The following is a 22,841-nucleotide window of genomic DNA, read 5'->3' as shown; positions in this document are numbered from 1 at the left end:
CACATTTCTGGCCAATTACACGACAGTTCTCTGACACCACACGAGAAAAAGGTTGCGCCCAGGTGAACATATTTACAGCCTGGTTCAAATAACCCTTTTGGTTTTAATCATTTGATTTCTCGTCCATGACAATGTCAGAAGAATTTATATAATGCACAGCAATTATCACCTCCTCATCCGCGTCATGCGACCACACCGGACGCTTGCAGAAACCCAGCATTAGCTAAACGTTGAGAACATGTTAAACGGTTTAACGGTGTATTCTGGTGTCAACGCCTGCCGGCAGCTCTGCAGAAGTGTTGGTGGGGATCCGCTGAAGGAGCTGGGAGCTCCAGCCTACTGCGGTTGACACACGGTGGCCGTGTTCATTTCGGTTTCAGTACGAAGAAAAATGGGCTTCAAAAACAGCTTTTCAGAAACCTGTGGGTCACGTAACTTAATGCGTTGTTTTTCGGTCTTTGGTCGAGGAATAAACTGAAGTCAATTATTTCTTGGAGCTCTGGTTGCGAGAACTAATTTAACCTTCGGAGGAGGCTTTGTTTGTTCTTACTGTATATGTGTTTGTACTGTACATATTTTGTTGTAATTCAGTGCAAAAATCTTTATTTCTAACACAATAGCAGTACAAAGTAGCAGACATGCTTGATTTTTTTTCTTTTTGATGATTCACACACATAACTTAAAGGAGCTTGAGGCCGGATTGTGGCAGGATTTATGAAAAAAATCCGTATACATTTTAAGTTTTCTAGTAATAATGTCAGATAAAGCGTTCCAAACCCAAAAGAATGAACCCTCTAGTGTATCTCTCTGTTGCCTTGAACAGGCTGTGTGCTGCAAAATGTGCTGCAATTCGGTCCCGAATTTCCCGCGCTGGGCTGCGGATGTGACGTCACATGACGCTGCATGCACGTTCTCCCCGTTCTCCCGTGCCGGCTTCACTGTTGGCTGCAGTACCCCCAACGGCCGTCGTGGTGAAGGGTGGCGCTAGAGAGTCTCATTTCTTAAAAGGAGCCTCAAGCTCCTTTAACATAACTCAAGTCATTTACTGTGCATTGACTAGACTTGCATCTGATCTCGATGTGGCAAACAGTGTTTTATTCTTATATATCTTGGGAACAACAGTTTTCTTAACACTGTTGGCTGTTGGCCTTTTTTGACCTTGAAAAACACAAAAAGCCACATGTTTTGATTTTTAAACTTTAAAGTGAAACATCCGTTTCTGAAAAGACATCCAATGATCAGAAGACCGAGTCGGTGCCTTTAACTCAAGTCCAACCCCTCTTCCACAGGTGATGCGTTGTTTATATCTACTGTATGTACACACATATCAGCTCGATATGTGAGATCACGCTTTTACCCACGTGCACGACTTGGAGATCACCTGAGAATCACACCGTAATCTGTTTGTTTAAAGACACATTTCTCCTCATGTACCATCTTTCCTCCCAATATCATCTTTAAAAGGATGAGTCGGTCCAATAAAACCTCAACAGCTCAAAAGTTAGAGTTTCAGACACCCAAATATATGATTTCATCTCTTTTTTTTTCTTTTCAAAATGAGCCCTCGGATTGGGTTTGAAGGTTTTATGGTGTAGCAGGAGGTTCGTTTCTGGTCCTGTTTTGTCATCCCCTTCAGAAAACACACACACACACACAATAACACTTTTCTCACAGGGATTAGGAAGACAAATGGGCAGAAGGTGAAGACCCTCCGCTGCCACCACAACCCTCCGTAAGCTCTGCAGCAGAGAGATCAAGCCGTCCACAGTGGCTAATCCATCTCTCCACAGCATTCTTCTTCTCTTTTTTTTCCAGCGCACTCCTTCTCTCTAATGAAATGTGCCGGAGCCAAGGCCACACTGCATAAACCATCTGGCACAGTGTGTAATCACCAGCAGACAATGATCAAATTTCAAGCGACGCATGAGCTGTGCGGTAATTACTGGAAAAGGCATGATATCATATAACGGGCGCGTACAGCATTACAAGCTGCATTTACACCTTATTTACAGCCTCCCACCGCTTATCTGTCACAATGACGTATAGATTGGTTAAACCTCATCAGGGATCTCGGATTATTTCTGTAATTAAGTTTATTTTCGCCTGGAAAACATGACCTTTGTCAAGGTTTTGTTCTGCCGCCCAGTCATAACTGAATAACGGTTACAGCTAAGTGTTTTAGTAAAACTTCACTTATTAAATAAATACATACAAATGTCTGTCAATTAAACTGGTGCTCTAAAGAGATTTGCAGATTTTCTGTAAAGATTAAATTATACTTTGTCTGAATTATTCAGTAACAAATACTTCTAATGCAAATGTGGAAGTAATGCATTGTGTCAGGATATTACCCACAAACCCATTTATTTATGCATACTTTGATTTGCTGAGAATTACAATCATGGTGAACTAAAACGCCTTCGATATGATGCAGATTTCATCAAAGAATACACGAACGTTCAGGTCTCCGAGGGCGTGAACTCCAGATCATAACACTGCCACTACCGTGCTTCACATTACTTGACATATTATTCATTATACACTGTAACTTTTTTCATCTTTTTTCCATTTCATTTCATAAAACCTACCGTCTAAAAACTCGGGCCGGCGTGTGCAGCCGTGAATGTGCAGCTTTAGTCCCGTTCACGCGAGGGCTGAAAACATCTGTGCACTGCAAAAACTCAAAATCTTACCAGGAATATTTGTCTTATTTCTAGTTAAAATGTCTCATTTTTAGTAAAAAAAAATCTCATTACACTTAAAACAAGAGTCATCACCAGAAAAATAACTTGTTATTTGACAATTTTCACCTGTTTCAAGTAGATTTTCACTTAAAATAAGTAGAAAAATCTGCCAGTGGGACAAGATTTATCTTCTCATTACAAGCAAAAAAATCTTGTTCCACTGGCAGATTTTTCTACTTATTTTAAGTGTAATGAGATTTTTTTTGACTAAAAATTAGACATTTTAACTAGAAAAAAGACAAATATTCTTGTTAAGATTTTGAGTTTTTGCAGTGTAGAAGCAGTTCTTTACAGTTAAAGGTAATCGTGTCCAGAGGGAAAAACTCAGGGTTGTTACGGCAGCAATAAAATGTAAGTGTTGCAAACAGTGAGTGAAAACTGTTCTGAGATCAAGACATCAGCAGTTTGCATCTACACACCGTTTAGTTTGAGTTTACGGCGGTATATATACATACAAACAACTGTACATAAAAAAGCAGCCTCCTTCTTTACTGCACAAGCCTCATTGATCTATTTAGATTTAATAAAAGTTGCTCTTATTTGGTTCACCGTCCTTTTTCATGGTGCTTTCATTCTTTAAATGACCATGAAAATGTAAGTGTTATGTGTTTGTCTTGTTGCAGCTCACAAAAAGGCAGAATCGGTGAAGAGTCTACACCCAGGTAGAGCAGCGGAGGAACAAAGCTCGGCTGTGGTTCATCATGTTTCACCATCCACACTTCAAGTGAGTGAGAGAGCCGTGCTGGGGCGAGGCTGGTGTGTTTTCTCAAATGGCCCTCCTACTGCTCACCTATTATCTGTCTGCTGTCCGCTAATGTTCACGGGGACAGATTTATAGGCCCCGGTTAGCCTCAGAATTGGAGGCCCGGGTTCAAACGGTGGCCAGGCGACGTTTCTGAGCAATTCACGGCAATGAGCGCGGGTGAAAAACGGGCCATTGGTGGCAGAGTGCGCGGGCCGTCATCTGTCTGCCGCTGTCTGAGAGAGCAATCCTGTAAATGACATCTCATTGTCACTGAATGTGCCGCGTCGTCGTCATCTGCGCGGTGGTTTTGCTCAGCTGAGCGAGCCGTCCCACATTTGTTAAAATTTTTGAGGTTTTCTTTCTTCTTGACCTTGACTTTGAGGTTTTGATCAAACTCTGATAGAAAATATTCTAATGTGTGATGAGACTGTTTTATTTTTGAACATCAGTGACTTTTCTGCTCTGCCATCTCTGCGTGTTTAAGGCGAGGAAACCGTATGTCATCATTAAAGGCAATGAAAGAAAAAGATTTCCTATAAATCCTAAACTGACATGGACATTTTGAATTTAAATGTATTATTCATTTCATTAACAAATGATCAAATGACTTGTGAACACAACGCCACGGAAAATCCTCTCCCACAATCTCCTCATCGTTGTCGTCATTGCCAACGACCAACCTACAGCCGTTTAGCCATTATTAAAATTATTAAAATGAGACCCAAACGTCGATAGATGATAGCATTGCTTCATATCTAATCAATATTTGCAAATATTACACATATGAACTCCAGACAATTGTAACTGTGTCAATGTTATGAAAAAGTAGCACATTTAAAATGGACATGCAGCATGTTTTGGGACTCATGTAGTGTTGCAGTGATGACTTTTTACCTTTGAGAGGCCAAAAATAAACAAAATACCCCAAAAACTGAGGTGTGAAACAGTTTTGGGACTAATTACATCACTAGGGAAGGACCACCTTGACGGGTCAGAGGCTACGTGCTAGAATGACTTTCAGCTGTGCGTCATGAGAGTCTAGTGATTTATGCTTCTACATTGTAACTACGCGTGTAGCCTATTTACAAGACCTACACCTTTGTTGGTGCTTATGCTCATCTGTTGGTAGTGGGCCCATAGTAATGTCAAGCATATTAATGGACACTGGGCACCCTCCCATTCTCATGTATTATTTTTCATTGTTTGAGTTTATTAATTTGTCCTTGAATATTCTGATTATGTGCAATCTCAACTGTAATATTTTAGTAGGTAGGTTAATGTACGGCGGGCGGCTGTGTCATTCAGTAAACATGGTGCTGATGTGCTTGTGTCTCTGTATTTTCAGACAAAGAAAGTGTAAAGGAGTCATTAATAAAAACCCATGCACGCCTGGAAGTCCATTTTTGTGTCCAAGTGTGCAACATGATGCTTGTAATTACACCAACAATCACTGGGGTGGCGCTGCATCCCTGTAGCATGCAGGGCTGAGCTTCCTTTTGTTTAACTCCTTTATGTAACTCAGACAAGGCAACCAAGCAAATGAAGCAGTGGCGGTTGTAGCTGAAAATACAAAGAGGAAAAATGCAGCTGATGAATTACATTTGATACGATCCATCCATTTTTTTAATTTTTTTTTTCATTTTAGGCCTGTCGCTCCCAGTGGAGCATAGGCCACCGACGACTTTTCTCCGATCCAGCCAATGTGTACTAATGTTTGTAGAATGGTGCACGTCAGGTTATGGTGTCGCTTGCAGCGTAGGGTCCGTCCACACGATCACCCTGGTTCAGGGTGGAACCATAAACCAAACTTTCCACTGTATCATATATGGACACCTCAGGTTTTCAATAACTCACCAAGGAAGCAGCAATCAACTTCAGCTTCTGCTGTACTGCCATACACTTTTTAGTTTTTGTTTCCATTATATCTTGAAAGAAATGTTACATTTAGTTGTGAAGATTTGACGAAATGTTCCTCTTATCGCCCTCCTCCCCCTCTCTCTGCTAATCACTTTGATGTCTCTCTTATCGGTATGCCAATATCAGATCAGATTAAACTACTTGCAAATCAGTTATGTGACTATTTGTATAGAAACGATTTATTTGAAGTTTTTCAGTCAGGGTTCAGAATGCATCATAGCACAGAGACAGCACTGGTTTGAGTCACGAATGACCTCCTTATGGCCTCAGATAAGGGATTAGTGTCCATACTGGTTCTACTGGACCTCAGATAAGGGATTAGTGTCCATACTGGTTCTACTGGACCTCAGATAAGGGATTCGTGTCCATACTGGTTCTACTGGACCTCAGATAAGGGACTAGTGTCCATACTGGTTCTACTGGACCTCAGATAAGGGATTAGTGTCCATACTGGTTCTACTGGACCTCAGATAAGGGATTAGTGTCCATACTGGTTCTACTGGACCTCAGATAAGGGATTAGTGTCCATACTGGTTCTACTGGACCTCAGATAAGGGATTAGTGTCCATACTGGTTCTACTGGACCTCAGATAAGGGATTAGTGTCCATACTGGTTCTACTGGACCTCAGATAAGGGATTAGTGTCCATACTGGTTCTACTGGACCTCAGATAAGGGATTCGTGTCCATACTGGTTCTACTGGACCTCAGATAAGGGACTAGTGTCCATACTGGTTCTACTGGACCTCAGATAAGGCATTAGTGTCCATACTGGTTCTACTGGACCTCAGATAAGGGATTAGTGTCCATACTGGTTCTACTGGACCTCAGATAAGGGATTAGTGTCCATACTGGTTTTACTGGACCTCAGTGCTGCTTTTGACACTATAGATCATGGCATTTTACTGCACAGGTTAGAGCATGTTGTTGGGATTAAAGGGACAGCTCTATGTTGGTTTAAATCATATCTATCTGACAGGTTCCAGTTTGTTCATGTACATGAGGTTTCTTCAGAACAGTCAAGGGTCTGTTATGGTGTTCCGCAGGGTTCAGTGCTAGGGCCAATCTTGTTCAGTTTATACATGCAGCCATTGGGAAGTATAATCCAGAATCACAGCATTCATTTTCATTGCTATGCTGATGATACGCAGCTCTATTTGTCTATGAAGCCAAGTATAACAGAAGGTTAGCCAAACTACAGGCATGTCTTAAGGACATTAAGGCCTGGAATACCTTGAATTGAAACTGAGCTGAATTGACAACTTGAATAGTTCTGATCTGATTCTAGCTCAGACATATGTACCTTCTCAAAGTTTTGTACCACGTAGGTTGGTTTGCAGCTTTGTGATTAGTTCCTGACTGGAAACTGTCACGGTTTTGTCACTTCCTCTTTTATTTTGAAGCCCATCTGCCTTGATTGTCTGCACCTGTGTCTCGTTAACCCTTGTGTATATCTGGTCTTGTCTTTCCATTGCTCCCTGCTGGTCCGTACTGTTTTGTACAAAAATGTGCCATGTCACATTTTTGTACTTTGATTCTTGTTGCTCTGGTTTTTGTATCCGTTTGGTTTTGTTTTAGTTAAATAAATCACATTTGTTGGAACTCGTGCCTTCTGTTCTCCTGCATCTGGGTCCTACTACAACCTCCCTGACAGAAACATGAGTTTGTGTGGTAAACCCACCCCTCATGGAGAGGTTGCAAGAATTCAACCAATCAGAAGATACTTAAGACAAAATAAATGTATTTATTGTTCTTCGGTAATCATAGATTGTATAAAATTCTGTTGGGTACAAATCTAATGTTGACAAAAATGGCTGGAAATAGCCTTCTGATGATGTTGGTTCAAATTCTCCTCATCCCATTAATTTTAATGAGTATTTAAAACAAAATGCATTCTGAATAAACACTGAACTTTATATTTTACATTGTAGGAAAGATTCTAATGTGTATTTGTGAAGAAACAATCTCAGACCCTGACTCTGAAAAACTCTCTACCGAGGGTGGAAGTTATCATTTAAGCCTGAAAATATTTGATGTGTAATGTATGCATTGGCTCAGAGTAGGCCCTTCAGTGAAACAATATGCAGATGATTTTCATGAGCAAGAAACTTGAAATGTACAGTGAAGAAAGGAGGAGAGCAGATGAAAGAAATGAATACTGATAAACCGAAGTTTAAAAGAAAATGCGTAATTATCCTGAGCACTGCATTTCTCCTCCCGCCAGCAGATATATCCTCGACTCAACTGAATACTGAGCACCACACTTGGGGACATTTGCAGATTCAAATAAACGGCTTTATTGAGTAATATTGCATATTGTTCTTCAGCTCATTTTTGCGCTCAAATGTAACTGTAAATCCTCCCTGGTTGTGAGTTGGCTTTCATCCGACACGTCTAATGATGGATTTTTCTTGGAGTGCGAGGATTGTGTCTTTAAAACTGCACAAAGCAACTAAATAAATAAATAAATAAAGACTATTGCATTTTTGCATGCCGCTGCAGAAATGCAAAGGAAAATTTGATCATTTTTATAGACAGAATGCAGTTACATTATAAATGAAACTCACGGGGCAGATCCTATTTTTACTGAGTTTCTCAAACTGCTGTAAAGGAAAAGAAATATCGAGTGAGAAAGTTTTAACAGGCCGAGAGCGATGCTGCCTGGAGTCTACTCTCACCTTATTGCTGTTGGTGGAGAAATAACAACATTTGGTGTAGAGATGCCCAGAGGCATAAGGGAATGACCCTCAAACTTGACTCTGACTTTAAACCCGTCAGACAGGGAGACTGAACTTTACATAAAAATACTTTGAGTTATGATCTGCTTCTGGCAGCAAAGAGATCTCCTCGCCTTTGTGTCATCAGCACGTCATGCAGGGCAGCACTTTCAAGCCACCCAGTGAAAACCGCCATCTATTAAAACACATAACGTCCTGTAGCGTTTAAGACTCAGACACAAGCCGCTCCCGCTCTGCTAATGTTTATTACAACAGCATCTTCACGCTGTTACTGCCAAATGATCAGATTTAGCAAATACCAGGGGGAATGTGTTTTTCATTACAATATTACAATATTCAAGCACAAGGAAATTAGTTGCTGGACTGTGAATTAATCCATTTAAAAGGGACATATAATGGAAAATTCCCTTTTTTAAGGCTTGAATATGGAAGTAAATCTGTGTCATCGGATTTTGAAAGATAAAACTGATTGAATTTCTAGCACTGAATATTTATGCATTGAAATTATGTATCTGAATGTTTTCAACATTAAAATATTCAACTGCAAAATATTCAACCGCAAATAATTCACCCTCAAAAAATTTAACCTTGAAAAATTCAAAAAATATCCAATGACAGATTTACTTCCATACTTGAGCGTGAAGGTTTGGTGTCTGGGTCGGATCCTACAAGAGCATTAAAATGTCTCATTAGGCCAGCTGATAGTATGATACGTAGAGAAACCGAACAATCAAAGTTTTGTTCTTCTTTCTGCCTCAAACCAGGACTTTATTTCAACAACCACGACAGGATTGTCCCATGTGAACGGCGGCGGTCTCACTGCACAGATCCGAAACAATTCTGAAGAACGGTTTCATTGTTGCGTTTACGAGCCGCGTTTAAAGCAACGGGAACAGAGAGACCCCTAATCTGAAACGGGCTTCTTACGCAGGGGGAAACCGAAGCTGCAAGTACCCGGGATCAACACTTCCTGCCTGGCTGCTGACCTGGTCTGGGGGGTTAAATACTGTATTCTGAACCAAAAGGTGGTTTGGAGAACCATGCAGGGCCGGTTCTAGAAAATGATGACTAGGGCTGCATCTCAGATCAGAGGGGGTGCACATGCCTGGCACGTTATTCAACACTAAATTATGCATTTTCCCATAATTTCGCGCGGAAAGATACTAGCAAAACAAGAATATTTAAAGTGTATTTCAAATGCTTTATTGCAGCAATATTGCTGCAGAACAAAGAAAATGCTACATTTACATTGCATACGCGGGCACGCGAACGTACGGTGCGCGTCGCCGCGTAACCTACGCCGTAGGCTAAGCCGTCGATTTAACGCGGAACCAAAAATCAGGCTTAACGGGCGCGCAGTTGTCAGTTTTCTTTTCGTCTTTTCAACTGAGCATGCAAACACATAAACTGAGGGTGCGATGCTTGCTTATGCATGATTATGCTTATGCACCCTCGTAGAACCGGGCCTGGAACCATGTAAAGACATATTACGCCTTTATTTTTCCGATTTGGCTGCATGCAGCATCTTAATCATTTAACATCAGTGTGATAAAAGCTGCAGTAATCTTATACAGCCAGACTGTCAAGATTACAGTCAACGTTTAAAAGAAAAACTGAAGTTAAGTAGATTCTGACCTCTGTTTTCTTTGTTGTCCCACTTGTGTCACTTATTTCTCTACTTTGATGGGCTCACTCAGATCCACTCGACATTTCATTAGCAGGCGAGGGACTCTATCGACCTTGGCCTATTAATAGCCAACGTTGTTTGCAAAAAAAAAAAAAGGATCAGCACTTGGGAATGTATTCTTCACAACTCTCTGCAGGACGGGGGAAGTTGTATTTGCCGTGATAAATAATTTAATAAAGTGCTCTAATATATGCGTTTTTTAAAGCTGTTCATAAAGGTGAAAGCTGAAAAGTGTACCAGACTTCATTAGCTTATATTAGTATCTTGGTTTTTCTCGAGCATCCAGGCCAGTTCCAGTTAGGATCCCTGCCTTGATTTTAATTGTAGTCATTTATTATCAAAGAATATCGTAGGATAGAGGGCATTGCATTTAAATAACAAAGCAAAAGCATCCTGGGAGCGTTCAGCTCTTGTTTAGTGCTGAGCCTTTGGTCCAAACGTCTCGGTACTCCGATCACAGCTGGATGTACATGGAGAGCATTAATGTTCATCCAGCTCAGGAACTGGACTGACCGGACATCAAGAGAAGAGCTTCTTCTGTGTTCACAACCATGTTTTATTAATGAAGTTCAAATTTATGAAGGTATTTCCAAACGGTCTCAGGGATGCCGGGAAAGGACTCCAACACTCTAAGGCAGTGGTTCCCAACCTTTTTTCCTTGTTCCCCCCCTACTTGTGTCTAAGACCAGCCGGGTCCCCCGACCCGTACGTACTGGCACCAATAGAGTAAAGTGATTCGTTACAAATCTTTAATTGAAAAAATGAACATTAATTATGTTTTTGTGATACATTTCTCTCTGGTTTACCCTGTATACATATGACTTTTTCTTTCTCACTTTCATTTTGTGTCACCAATGTATAAAATATGCACAGAAAATAATTGCAAGGACATAAAATAATTTCTGAAAAATGTCTCTTTTAATATGAGAGCAAACATTTTTAACATTTTTCCTTTAACAACATACTACTACTCGGAGTAGTAGTATGATTAAATGTTGAATAATTATATAATAATAAGTTATTAAGTTTTTATCCTGCTAAATAACTTAGAAATATATTTTGGTCATTTTAAAATACTACGTGGGTTTATATAGACTTGGATTACAGTGTTACATTAGGTGTGTTATTATTTTTTATTTATTTAATATGCGCAAATATAATTTTTACAACTGCATATCCTCAAAGCAAACAAAGTTTCGCGGGTTGGGAGACACTGCTCTAAGGCACAGGAAGTGAATTAATAAAAAGCACTGGAACAGAGGACATAAAGAAAAGTAAGTAAAATACAGACGGGGGAGGAGCAGAGAGGGAAACAGGTGAGCAACCCAGGGAGCGCCAGGCGCTGACAACGGACCAGCAGGGGAGCTGGCAAAGACCCGACATTACTGACTGGGATGGCTGATAGTCAGGGAGGGCTGGAATTAAATGGAGAGCAAGCCTGACAAAATAAAAAGAAAGGATTGAACACAAACACCAGATTGAGGAAACATAACCCCTGACACCACAAGGATAAAATAACCAGAACAGATGTTAGGAAGAAAAGAAAAGCAGGAAAACCACCAGAAACCAGAGGCCGCGACGTAATTACTGTACGTACAGTGTTATGGTTTTGTTTTAGACCCCATTTACACGTAGCAAAAACGGTGGCGTTTTCATGCGTTTTGGCCGTTCGTTTACACGAAAACGAAGCTCAAAGTCACCAAAAACCATCATTTCTATAAACTCCGGCCAAACTGGAGATTTGCAAAAACTCTGTCTTCACGTTTGCTTGTAAACAGAGAGAAACGGACATTTAGGCTTCAGAACGTCACATTATGCAACAGAAACGTCACCAGCGTCATGTGTGTGACCCGTGTTTACAATTAGTTTGGCCACCGTCAATATTTTCTTGTATTTTACCTGTTTTATATTCTAAAGTCACACTTAAAAAGTAACTCCACTTTTCTGTCACTCCAAACGAAAGACTCTCGTTCATCTTGGAAGTTACTGGAAGTTACTCGTGTCATTTGTTGATGTTTTTTTCCAGGATTCTGATTGTCTAGCATGACTTTATCTTCTCGTTACACTGTCCTCTGTAGGTTTGGCTGCTCATAGCACCTTAACAGATATTTATGCAGGTTTGTGTAAATGATGGTATTTTTCAAAACGTAGAAGGGGAAAATCAGTTTTTGTAAATACCCGGACAGGCTATGGGGAAACGCGGCCTTATTTTGAAGCCTGTGTCTTTGTGTTTCAGTTCTGGTTTGACTTTCCTGTTTCCCATCTGCCCTGATTGTCTGCACCTGTGTCTCGTTAACCCTTCTGTATATCTGGTCTTGTTTTTCACTTGCTCCCTGCTGGTCCGTACTGTTTTGTCCTCCATGTTTCAGGTCTGGGTTTTGGTTTTTGTAATGTTCATGTTCTGGGTTTTTGCCATCCTGCTAAGCAGCGCTTTTGTTTGTTTTATGTAATAAATCCCTGCTTTTTGGAACTCCTGCCTCCTGGGTCTCCTGCATCTGGGTCCTACTCCAACTATTTCCTAACATACAATTGTCAGAAAATATTCAAAGAAGCATTCAATACAGACCAAAATAATAATTATTAATCATTGTTAGTAAAAAAGAATATTAAAGATGAATTAGCCAGAAGCATCTATTGAATATTCACTTGTTCAGTGCCCTTATGTGCAATAAACATCCCACCTCTGTTCAAGTATAAAAGATGGAGGTTTGAGATATGTAGCCTTCTGATGTTTATGGTAAATAAGAACAGGATGGATGATACTGTGGAGCCACAAACGAGGGATAGTAAGATCAAAAACATTTCACAACCAAGCACACAGGCATAAACATTACTGTTGTTTTCAACGATGCGGGATAAAGAATCTTTAATAAACAGCGCTGAAAGTTAATTTTACTGAATCAAAAGCTCATATTTCTACGCCTCAGCTGAAGGAAAATGATTGTCTTCACACTTGTTCACACATCAAGATATGAAATTAAATAAAGTAAGTAGAGATATGAAATGGGGACGCTGGATAGTTCTGCTCTGATCAAGTTTATTCTACGTGGGAGTTGAAAGTCCCTCCAGACATCAAAATGCTGCATATGTACTCAAGAAAAACATTTCTTTTTCATGACATCTCTTCTTCAGAAATACATGTCCTTGTCCTCCTCTCCTCCTTTGTTTTCTGCTTCCAAATACATGCTGGACATCTTCCTGGTTTTAAAACATAAAGAGAAAGCTGAGGGCAAGCTGAAGGTAATTCCTTCTTTTCCTTCTTTGTCATTCCGATGAACCAGCCAAAACCTCCTGAATCATCTTCTGGCGTGTTTCATGCACTCCAGCTCCCTGTAATCCAGGTTTGTTGCCAAGTGACAGTGCTCCTTGCTGCGTTGAATATTCACTCAGATGTTGCATCCGGCGGTGCGCTTCCCGGGGCTTCCTGGCACCAATTCTTACATTTTTACAGACCTTTCTTGTCCGGTCTTTGCTGACTGGCTCAGCTGGATCATCAAATCTTCCCCCGAACTGTTTAAAGCCACTTAAGTCGTCTATCCTCAGCATTCTGGCTGCTGCATTCTGGCTTCATTTGCCATAAAATGGCCGTAAAAATCTTCCCAAAATTAAATGTCCCTTGATGATGTCGAACAAAGCGAGCCCAAACCATGATGCTGCCGCCACCATCCCAGACGTAACGCTTTATTCCACCCTGACAACTGAAGTGTTGCTTCATCATTCCTCAAAGAACCTTCAGGAACACAACATCCCTCCGAACGCAGTGGTTTTCTCCGTGCCGTTTAGCAATTGCAGATTCACGAGCAGACGTGTTCGCCAGGTCCAGCGGCGTCTCCAAGCCTTTAGCTGTTACTGGTGGGATCTTTACCTCGCTGAGGATTCTGTGTTGAGTCATCTTGGCTGGACATCAACCTCTAGGAAGAGCAGCTACTAAACTGTCTGTATTTATTAATAGTTTAATGGAAGTCTGAACACTTTGAAACGATTTTGAAAACCTTCCCAAATTCACACAGCTCTCCATCCCGCGTCCTCAGACATGGCTCATACCACCAGATGCTTCTTACAATCAGAATTAATGTCTCTAATTACAGTAGCTCTAAACCATGCCTCCAAACTTAATGTCACGGTTTGTTACTTCCTGTTTTATTTTGAAGCCCATGTCTTTAGGTGTGTCCCAATTCAGGGGCTGCGTCCTTCTGAGGACGCGGTCTTCGTAGGCCACGCCTTCGAAGACCGCGAAGGCCAAACCGAAGGCTGGACGGACGCTGGTGAAATGAGACGGTCTAGCCTGCGGGGGATTTCCTGGTTGCGTCACCAGCTGTTCCCGCCCTTGTCCTACGTCACCAAACAAAGTAGAAAGAAAGAAAGATAGACAGACAGCAAGATACACAGAAAGAAAGAAAGAAAACACGATAGAAAAGAAAGAAAGAACCAAAAAAAAAAAAGAAATGGAGCCAGAAGTTTTGTTTTTGTTTTTTTTGTTTTTCATGTTGTTGGAGGAGGAAGAGAGGCGTGTCCGCCGGCGCCGGCGGGTGCTGTATGTGCGGCTGAGGGAGGACCAAAGACAGCTAAAGCTGTGTTCAATTTTAATTGTTAAATATTTTTCTGACTGGGCGCAATGAATCTTGGGATATGGGGGGCCGCGGAGGATACAACCGATGGATCCTTCAAACAGCGGGAAAAGAAGGCTGCATTTGTGGGCTGCATTTGAAGGAGCCTTCGAAATGGGACAGCCTTCGTTGCGCCGCTGTGACGTAATCGGCCTTCAAATGCAGCCCTCGAAGGACGCAGCCCCTGAATTGGGACACAGCTGTAGTGTTTAAGTTATGTTTTGACCTTCCTGTTTCCCATCATTCTTGATTGTCTGCACCTGTGTCTCGTTAACCCTTGTGTAAATCTGTTCTTGTCTTTCCCTGCTCCCTGCTGGTCCGTACTGTTTCCTCCCTCCGTGTTTTCCACGTTCAGGTTTTTGGTGCTTGTTTGAGCTCTGGTTTTTTGTATCCTGCTAAGCAGCGCTTTTTGTTTGTTTGATTAAATAAATCAGTATTTTTGAGGAAACTCTTGCTCTCCTACATCTGGGTCCGACCAACCACTATACCATAACAGTACGGACAAGCCGGGAGCAAAGGAAAGACAAGACAAGACTAGATATACAGAAGGGTTGACGAGACACAGGTGCAGACAATCAAGACAGATGGGAAACAGGAAAGTCAAGACAGAACTGAAACACACAGGCTTCAAAATAAAACAGGAAGTAACAAACCGTGACACTTATTTCATTAATTAGACTCCAAGTAGCAATAAAGACAAAAATAATCCTGTAATAATCCACTATTTTTTTGATTAGAGCAGGAAACAAGCCATTTCTGAAGGGTTCACATACTACTGACCGCTGTGAATCATGAATTCATGACCCCCTTCTCTGCGGTGGTTTGAAATACACCGTGCTCGCCCGCCTGGTGTGTACTCTTTGGGACAGTTATATAATCCGTGAGCAGCTTTAACAGTAAAATGTAAAAGGTCTTACGCTTGTAGACAATAATCATCTTAAAGGCGTCGGTGAGTGTGTCGTTTACAGAAGCAGGGAGGGTGCAGGAAGGGCGGAGGGACGGGTGGAGGGAGGAAGAGAAAACAGGACTCTGCCTCTGCAGCTGTGCTGCTGGATTTGATACAGGGATTTACCCCCCTCCCCATCCCAAACACACACACAAACACACACGACTCCTCTCCGTCTCCATCCCACTCTCCTTGGACCGTGACAGAGACTGTCACCTCAGATGGCTGCAGGGAGCTGATTGCAGAACAAACAACGTTCATTCGCCAAAACACAGATGTTCTTTTCTGACAGCTGAGGCGGGAAGCTCTGAACCCTGTCAAGTCAAACAAGAGAGTTTTGCCCACTCTTTGTCATGCACTCTGCGAAGCATCTGCAACAAATCCTGCTCAGTTCACTTCATAAAACAAGACATGACAGCTGTCAGGGCTGTGTTGAAGTTGATGTACGAGGGGGGGGGGGCTTTGGCGCACTGTCCTGACGCCTTGCTTATTAAAAGCGTTGTACGCGGCCCCGCAGCGGGGACCGGGCTTCTCTGCTGCAGGGTTCAAAGTCCAAAATCTGTCATGAGAGATCTGAAGTAGCCGAATTGACTCTTTACGCCTCCACTTGTGACTGCTTCGGTTCATGATGAGCCCAGGAGGTGAAGAAGCAGACACAATACACACAAAGAGATGAATGTAGAGGCATGTGCGGAGGGTAGTGCCCCTTCCTAAACTAAACATTATCTGATTATCGTGGGTCTTACAAGTACAAATGCATCACAACAAAAAAGAAGAAGCCCCACATTTGTGTGGAAAATACTCGATTGTGAAACTCCTGTGGCTGCAACTCAAACCATCACACCTCCACCGCCGTGCTTGGCAGCAGGTAGCGGCGTCTACTGAAATGCTGGCGATTTGGTGTGGTTGTTCAGTTTTCCTTTCATGAACATAAATCTGTTGTAAGTTTTATTCTCTTCACATATAACCCGTATGTTGCATGTTCTTCTTAATCTGAAGAGACTTCCTCCTCGCGCGGTCTGATCTTAAGATAACCTTCCCGTCACTGACCTGCACCTCCCAAAAATTGTAACTACACGTCGAGGCGACGCAGACCAAACGCAGACCGAGAGAGCTGTGATTGGTTCACTTGGTAGCAGCGCATTTCCGGTTTCCGGTTTGAAGCAGTCGTGAACTTTCAGCGCTCTTTTCTTCGTGTATGTGTGATTTTTTTGGTTTTGTTTTTTTGCACAATAGTTGTCCTTATCTCTTTGATTCACTGGGACCGGAAAAAGTCGGATAAACCATTCGAACTAGTGGTCACGGGGGGTACTGCACCGCAGAGAAATGGAGTGACGGAGAAGTCACGGTGACGGCGTAGAACCATAACTCATGCTTTACTGTACTGTAGAAGTTTGATTTCCAACGTTATCTGGAAATAGTTTTACTCTTTTCAGTTTAATGCACACCAACAGCTACCTATCTTCAGCCATTTCTTATGTCTTTCCTCCTTGGCATTGGGTTTACACGGGGATGAACGCTGCAAACCAGCAGTGTGAGTATGTGTGCTTTAGTAGAGATCAGTTCATGGAGGTCAATGATCAGCAGCACCGGGCTACAGCTTGCCCTCTTCTATCCTATGGACAACATATTGCCCACATGTTTAATTTTCTTCCCACGTCTCCTTTTAGCTTTACTCTGCTTAAGAGTGATGTTGTTTGTCTGTCTGCCTATGCCAAGACTTTCTTCAGTCAGATGACTTTTAATAGCTGGATAAATAGCCACCGCAAGTACAGTGAGACTTTTGGAGACTTGAGCAGATTAGTGTAAAAGTATGATGTAATCATGTAATGACTGTGGGGCGCAGACTCCTCCTCAGTGTCTGGATGGCTCGCTGTTCATTTGTACAGCGCCATTTCGCCATGCAGCTTAACCATCAGTAGCTTTCCATTAACTTAAAGGTACGAAAGAACGTGCAAAATATTGCAGTAAATTCCCTTGGCAGGTGGAACGGCCGGCATTTCAGCACTATCAGGTCTGGTAGCAATATTAGTACGAGTGTTTCTTTCCTTTTTAGTTGCCTCTTTTTCCACAGACTCCACAGAAAAAAACCGGCTCCACTAACCAATGAAAGCATTCTTAGGCGCTTTTCAAAGCAGCATCCACTTGATGAAATGAGTACTTTGTGATTTCGTCTCCCTTTCAGATCTACAACAAAGGGCATCATGCAGCTTTCTGCTGCTGAAACTAATGACAAAACGTAATCTCTGAGTGACATAAAAGCGGGTAGACTGATGGAGACACTTCCCGCCGCGGCGTGACCAAAGCCGGGCCCAGCGAAGGCCTGGATTTCAAATTTCACCTGTGTGGAGGCGCGAGCAGAGCAAATATCTGCCGTTACCTGACACCGACGCTGAGTGCCCTTTCAGCAAGCTAACCGCCACAACGACCTTCCGTAACGACAGATCCAGATCTGCTATCTGAGAGCAGCGCTCGTCAAAACCGCAACAGCCAAATGGGCTCAACCTCGGTTTCTTCGGTCCTGGTGTCCGTGCATCACTGCGCCACAAAGATCAGCCCGTCCCTCTGAAACCAGTCTCACGTTCTCTCCTCATTTAGCCCTGAGACTGAACTTTCAGTAAGCACGATGAAGATGGGCCCGTCTGTGTGGAAGGAGATGTGTAACCCTTGTACTGTCTTCGGGTCAAAATGACCTAATTCTCCCTTCCTTCTTTCCTCCTGGTCTCTCCTTCCTTCTTCCCTTCCTCTTTGCTCCCTTCCTTCCTTCTTTCCTTGTTTCCTTCCTTCCTTCCTTCTTTCCTTGTTTCCTTCATTCCTTCCTTCCTTCCTTCCTTCCTTCCTTCCTTCCTTCCTTCCTTCCTTCTTTCCTCCTGCTCTCTCCTTCCTTCTTCCCTTCCTCCCTTCCTTCCTTCCTTGTTTTTTCCTTCCTTCCTTCTTTCCTCCTGCTCTCTCCTTCCTTCTTCCCTTCCTCCTTCCTTCCTTCCTTCCTTCCTTCCTTCCTTCCTTCCTTCCTTCCTTCCTTCCTTCCTTCTTCCCTTCCTCCTTCCTTCCTTCCTTCCTTCCTTCCTTCCTTCCTTCCTTCCTTCCTTCCTTCCTTCCTTCTTCCCTTCCTCCTTCCTTCCTTCCTTCCTTCCTTCCTTCTTTTCTCCCTTCCTTCCTTCTTTCCTCCTGCTCTCTCCTTCCTTCTTCCTTTCCTCCTTCCTTCCTTCCTTCCTTCCTTCCTTCCTTCCTTCTTTTCTCCCTTCTTTCCTCCTGCTCTCTACTTCCTTCTTCCCTTCCTCTTTTCTCCCTTCCTTCCTTCTTTCCTTGTTTTCTCCTTTCCTTCCTTCCTTCCTTCCTTCCTTCCTTCCTTCATTCTTTCCTTCTTTTCATTCTTCCTTCCTTCTTTCTTTCCTTCTTTTCATTCTTCCTTCCTTCTTTCTTTCCTTCTTTTCATTCTTCTTTCCTTCCTTCTTTCCTCCCTTCTTCTCTTCCTCCTTCCTTGACCCAAAGACAGCACAAGGGTTAAAGTCTCCGGCTGCAGAGGTGGATTATAATCGAGCACTTTTGAGGAACTATTGGTCCGTTCTTCAAATATTTGCCATTTGCTTCAGGCTTTTAGCCCATATTTCCTGGAGAGCATGCGTTGTCATGTCTGAAATGACCATCACATCAAAACTGCCCCAACGGAACCCTCTTGTTGGGTTGATTTTTGCGGCTCAGTTCTAAAATCACATCACTCGGTGACCAGTTCAGATTTACAGGGTTCTGTGACATCACAGAGCCAGCCATAAGTAATAACGTCCAGCTTCCTCCTCCTTTCCTGCTCCAAACCTCTAAAAAACAGACGCTGGCTGCTGTGAACTGAGCTGCAGCGGACGTCGAAGGAGCTTTCGTACCGTTTCTCTGAAGTATTCTGGCCAAATTATATATCACAAAAGTGAAATTTTGCCAACTTTTGGGAAAAAAATGAAATACAATTTTTCTTCTTTCTTCAAATGTTCCTTCTTTAACTTAAATGATATGGTCAGTTATTTTACAGAGCATTTTGGATATCATTCATGAAAACTTCATAAATCTCGGAGTATATTTGCACATAATTCCCCTACTTTCTAAGAAACGCAGTCCAGATTCACAAATGCGGCGTAAAATCTGGGTTTGATCGTAAGCAAAGGTGGGTAGAGTAGCCAAAAATTGTACTCAAGTAAAAGTACTGTTACTTCAGAATAATATGACTCAAGTAGAAGTAAAAAGTAGTCATCCAAATAATTACTTGAGTAAAAGTAAAAAAGTACTTGGTGAAAAAACTACTCAAGTACTGAGTAACTGTTGAGTAACGTCTGATTTATTTTTTTAACACAACCATTCAAACAGACAAAAGTATAAAATAACTATCTTCAGGCAATTTAAATCAATAAAATAATACAATAAATAAAATTAATAAAAAATAAAAAATAGCTTAAAAAAAAGTAAATTCAAGTACTTCAATAAATAATATAAAATAAAATAATAAAAAATAAATTAAGCACAAGTAGCACAAAATTTCAAGCCTTTATACTTTTCTTTTTTAACCAGGCAGAACTAGAACAAGCCGATGAACTCATAGAAACTCTGTGTGTGTGTGTGTGTGTGTGTGTGTGTGTGTGTGTGTGTGTGTGTGTGTGTGTGTGTGTGTGTGTGTGTGTGTGTGTGTGTGTGTGTGTGTGTGTGTGTGTGTGTGTGTGTGTGTGTGTGTGTGTGTGTGTGTGTGTGTGTGACAAAACATGCAAAAACAAACATCCCAAAGAATCACCCAGTGATTGACGCGTACGTGGATAAAAGGGATAAAAGAAAAGTAACAGCTCAACGTAGCCTAATGTAGCGGAGTAAGAGGAACAGTTTCTCCTTCACAAATCTACTCAAGTAAAAGTAAAAAGTATAGTGATTCAAAACTACTCCTAAAAGTACAACATTTCCCAAAACTTACTCAAGTAAATGTAACGGAGTAAATGTAACTCGTTACTACCACCTCTGATCGTAAGAATGTGTGAATCATCAGTGGGAGGACAGTGTGGAAAAATGAAACAATAAATGCAGAGAATTAACAAAACTTTATTCTCTTAGAATTGTTGTTTGGGCTCATTAATGAGCATGAATCCTCGCGCAGGGACCACGAGGTTTAAAGGTGAATCCAGAACGGCGCCGTCGTCTGCTGCCGCGGTCGTCCATGTAGCAAACTGTAATGAGATACTTTCCCTCCACTCCTCCGTCCCTGCCGTGTTCACAGGTAGACGTGGAGGTTCGGGTGAACCTTCACGCCTCCTTACTTAACCTCCTTACAATCTGCAAGTCTGCCAGTGATTTCCTGGAGTTGGTTTTTAGTAATGAAGTGATTTATGTGCAAATCTACTCAGAGATTCGGGAAGATTTCACGAATGAGGACCAGCATCTCCTCGACCTTCCAAACCCACGTTTCCCCCCAAAATCGGAGGCAAAATTTCGTTCTTTGCAGGTTTTAAAAGAAGCACCAGCCCCCCTCCCCCCCGAACGAACCCCTCTTTTCCTCAGGACTGATATTATATCACGTTATATTTAGCAGATGCTTTAATCCCAAGTGGCACACAACCAAACTAAAAAAGACGAGGCAGACTTGCAATATGCCAAAAGTGCAGCTTTTAAAAGGAAGACAGTCATTAAAAAGTGAAAAGACAATGAAACTGCAGAGTTCCTCACCTCAGTTGGTTTTATTTACTTCCACTCCTCTCATCTACTTTCTTGCCTGATTTGCATTGCATCTTCCGTTTGCTCCACGAAACCAAACGCTTTAATAAGATCTAAAATAAGTACTTTAGATAAAGTAGCTCTGCCAGAGCCGTAGCGAGGTCCGTGCGAGCGTGGGCCGCTGAGCAGGACTTTAGTGGGCTCGTTTGTAATATTAGTGTGTCCTTGCGGCCACAGGAAGCGTCCCGCGACTGTAAAGAGAGTTGTGATCCTCGTGACCTTGCAAGATCCATCTGTCAGTGGGAACGAGCTTATCAACCGAGTCACTGCAGAGCAACACGGAAGATAATAAATAAATGATGCATGATAAGTTATATTTATGCCCTGGCTGCCAGTCACCGTGTGTGTGGGTGTCTGCAGGAAACTTTTGCTTGATTTCATTTCAATTTTGAGGGTCACAGTTCTCGATTTGAGCTTTGTTTTGTTGTTTTCAGTTTGTTTTTTTTTATACTTCACTACCACCTCAAGAAAAACCACAGTCACTCCAGCGACTGCTTTAGTCGATTCGGTCTCACTTTTATAGAGGTTTAAAGGTGGGATGGCGTCATCTGGCAACCAGAACTTCTGTTCCTGAATTAACTCGTTAACTTATTTGAAAAGCAGGAGCTCAGGCTTTGATTTTACACGTCTCAGTCTTGATTTATTTCACTTCTGATAACGCTGCAAAAACAGCTTCTACAAATGTTTTACTACATTTTTCTAAAAATTCTCTTAAAGGTAGGGTATGCGATTTCTGGATGACATCACATTTGTTGATATTTGACATAAAACATGTAAAGTTTGACCCCGCCTGTGATTGGCTGGAGCAGTGTTGATTATTAAGGTTAGGTGGGCAGGGGTCCACCCCCCTTTCCATTTTAAAGCCAGGCTGTGTATCAATACCAGGTTTGGGGTCTCATGAAAATGGGCAGTTAGTATATTGTACAAAGATGTTCAATATATACAATTGTTCTGGGTTAGGAACTGTTTAGGATTGCTTATCCTACCTTTTAAGTGTCTGTGTTTAAGAAAGTGTTTGTGAGGTAAAAACCAAAGGTGATATAGGACATTGTTCCGATTAAATGTAGATGCTCAGATCACAAGGTTAACCTCTGAACATTAAATATTTAGCAAGGTAGGATGCTGCGTACAGGAGGTACTGACTTGAAAAGCTCATAAAACCCTATTTCATTCATAACAGGTATGATATTTTAACATATTTTATGTTTGAATATTTTTAAATAAATATGTTTAAATATTTTTTTCTGATTTAACTAATGTTTCTGATCTAATTAATGTATATTAATTTTTGTATTTGAGGCCTGCAACACCGTCCAAAAAAAGGTAGTATGCATGCAGTTTATATTTAAATAAAATCATATATAAATATTTATATATATATATATATATATATATATATATATATATATATATATATATATATATTTCAAATAAATAATGTCAACACTTCATACACAGTAGTTTTAAATACACTGTGTGCACATGAATGTTAAAGAATTTAAAAACTAACATTGTGCTCTTATTGGAAATCATAATAAAACTTCATTCTTGTGACTCCCAGACTTTACAGTTAGAACGTGAACCTGTCATGTTTATAATTTCTTTGCAATTTTTACGGGAGATTGAACTCCTCCTTCTTTTTGATCGTAAACAAACAAACAAACTTGTCCCACAGGTCCAGAAGAGAGCAACAAAAGTGATTGATCTGGTGGCTAGCAT

At 41.5% G+C, this 22,841-nt stretch overlaps 1 protein-coding gene across 1 annotated transcript in view; it reads right to left on the bottom strand.

Annotated features, from left to right (window-relative positions):
• LOC133424207 (chemokine-like protein TAFA-2) overlaps positions 1 to 22,841 on the bottom strand; it is a 101,031-nt gene that overhangs the window by 43,007 nt on the left and 35,183 nt on the right. The window lies entirely within an intron of this gene.

Source organism: Cololabis saira, chromosome 23, assembly GCF_033807715.1.
Source record: "Cololabis saira isolate AMF1-May2022 chromosome 23, fColSai1.1, whole genome shotgun sequence".
Lineage (NCBI taxonomy): Eukaryota > Metazoa > Chordata > Actinopteri > Beloniformes > Belonidae > Cololabis > Cololabis saira.
The sequence above is the reverse complement of the archived record's forward strand: the minus strand, read 5'-3'. Positions and strand labels throughout refer to the sequence as shown.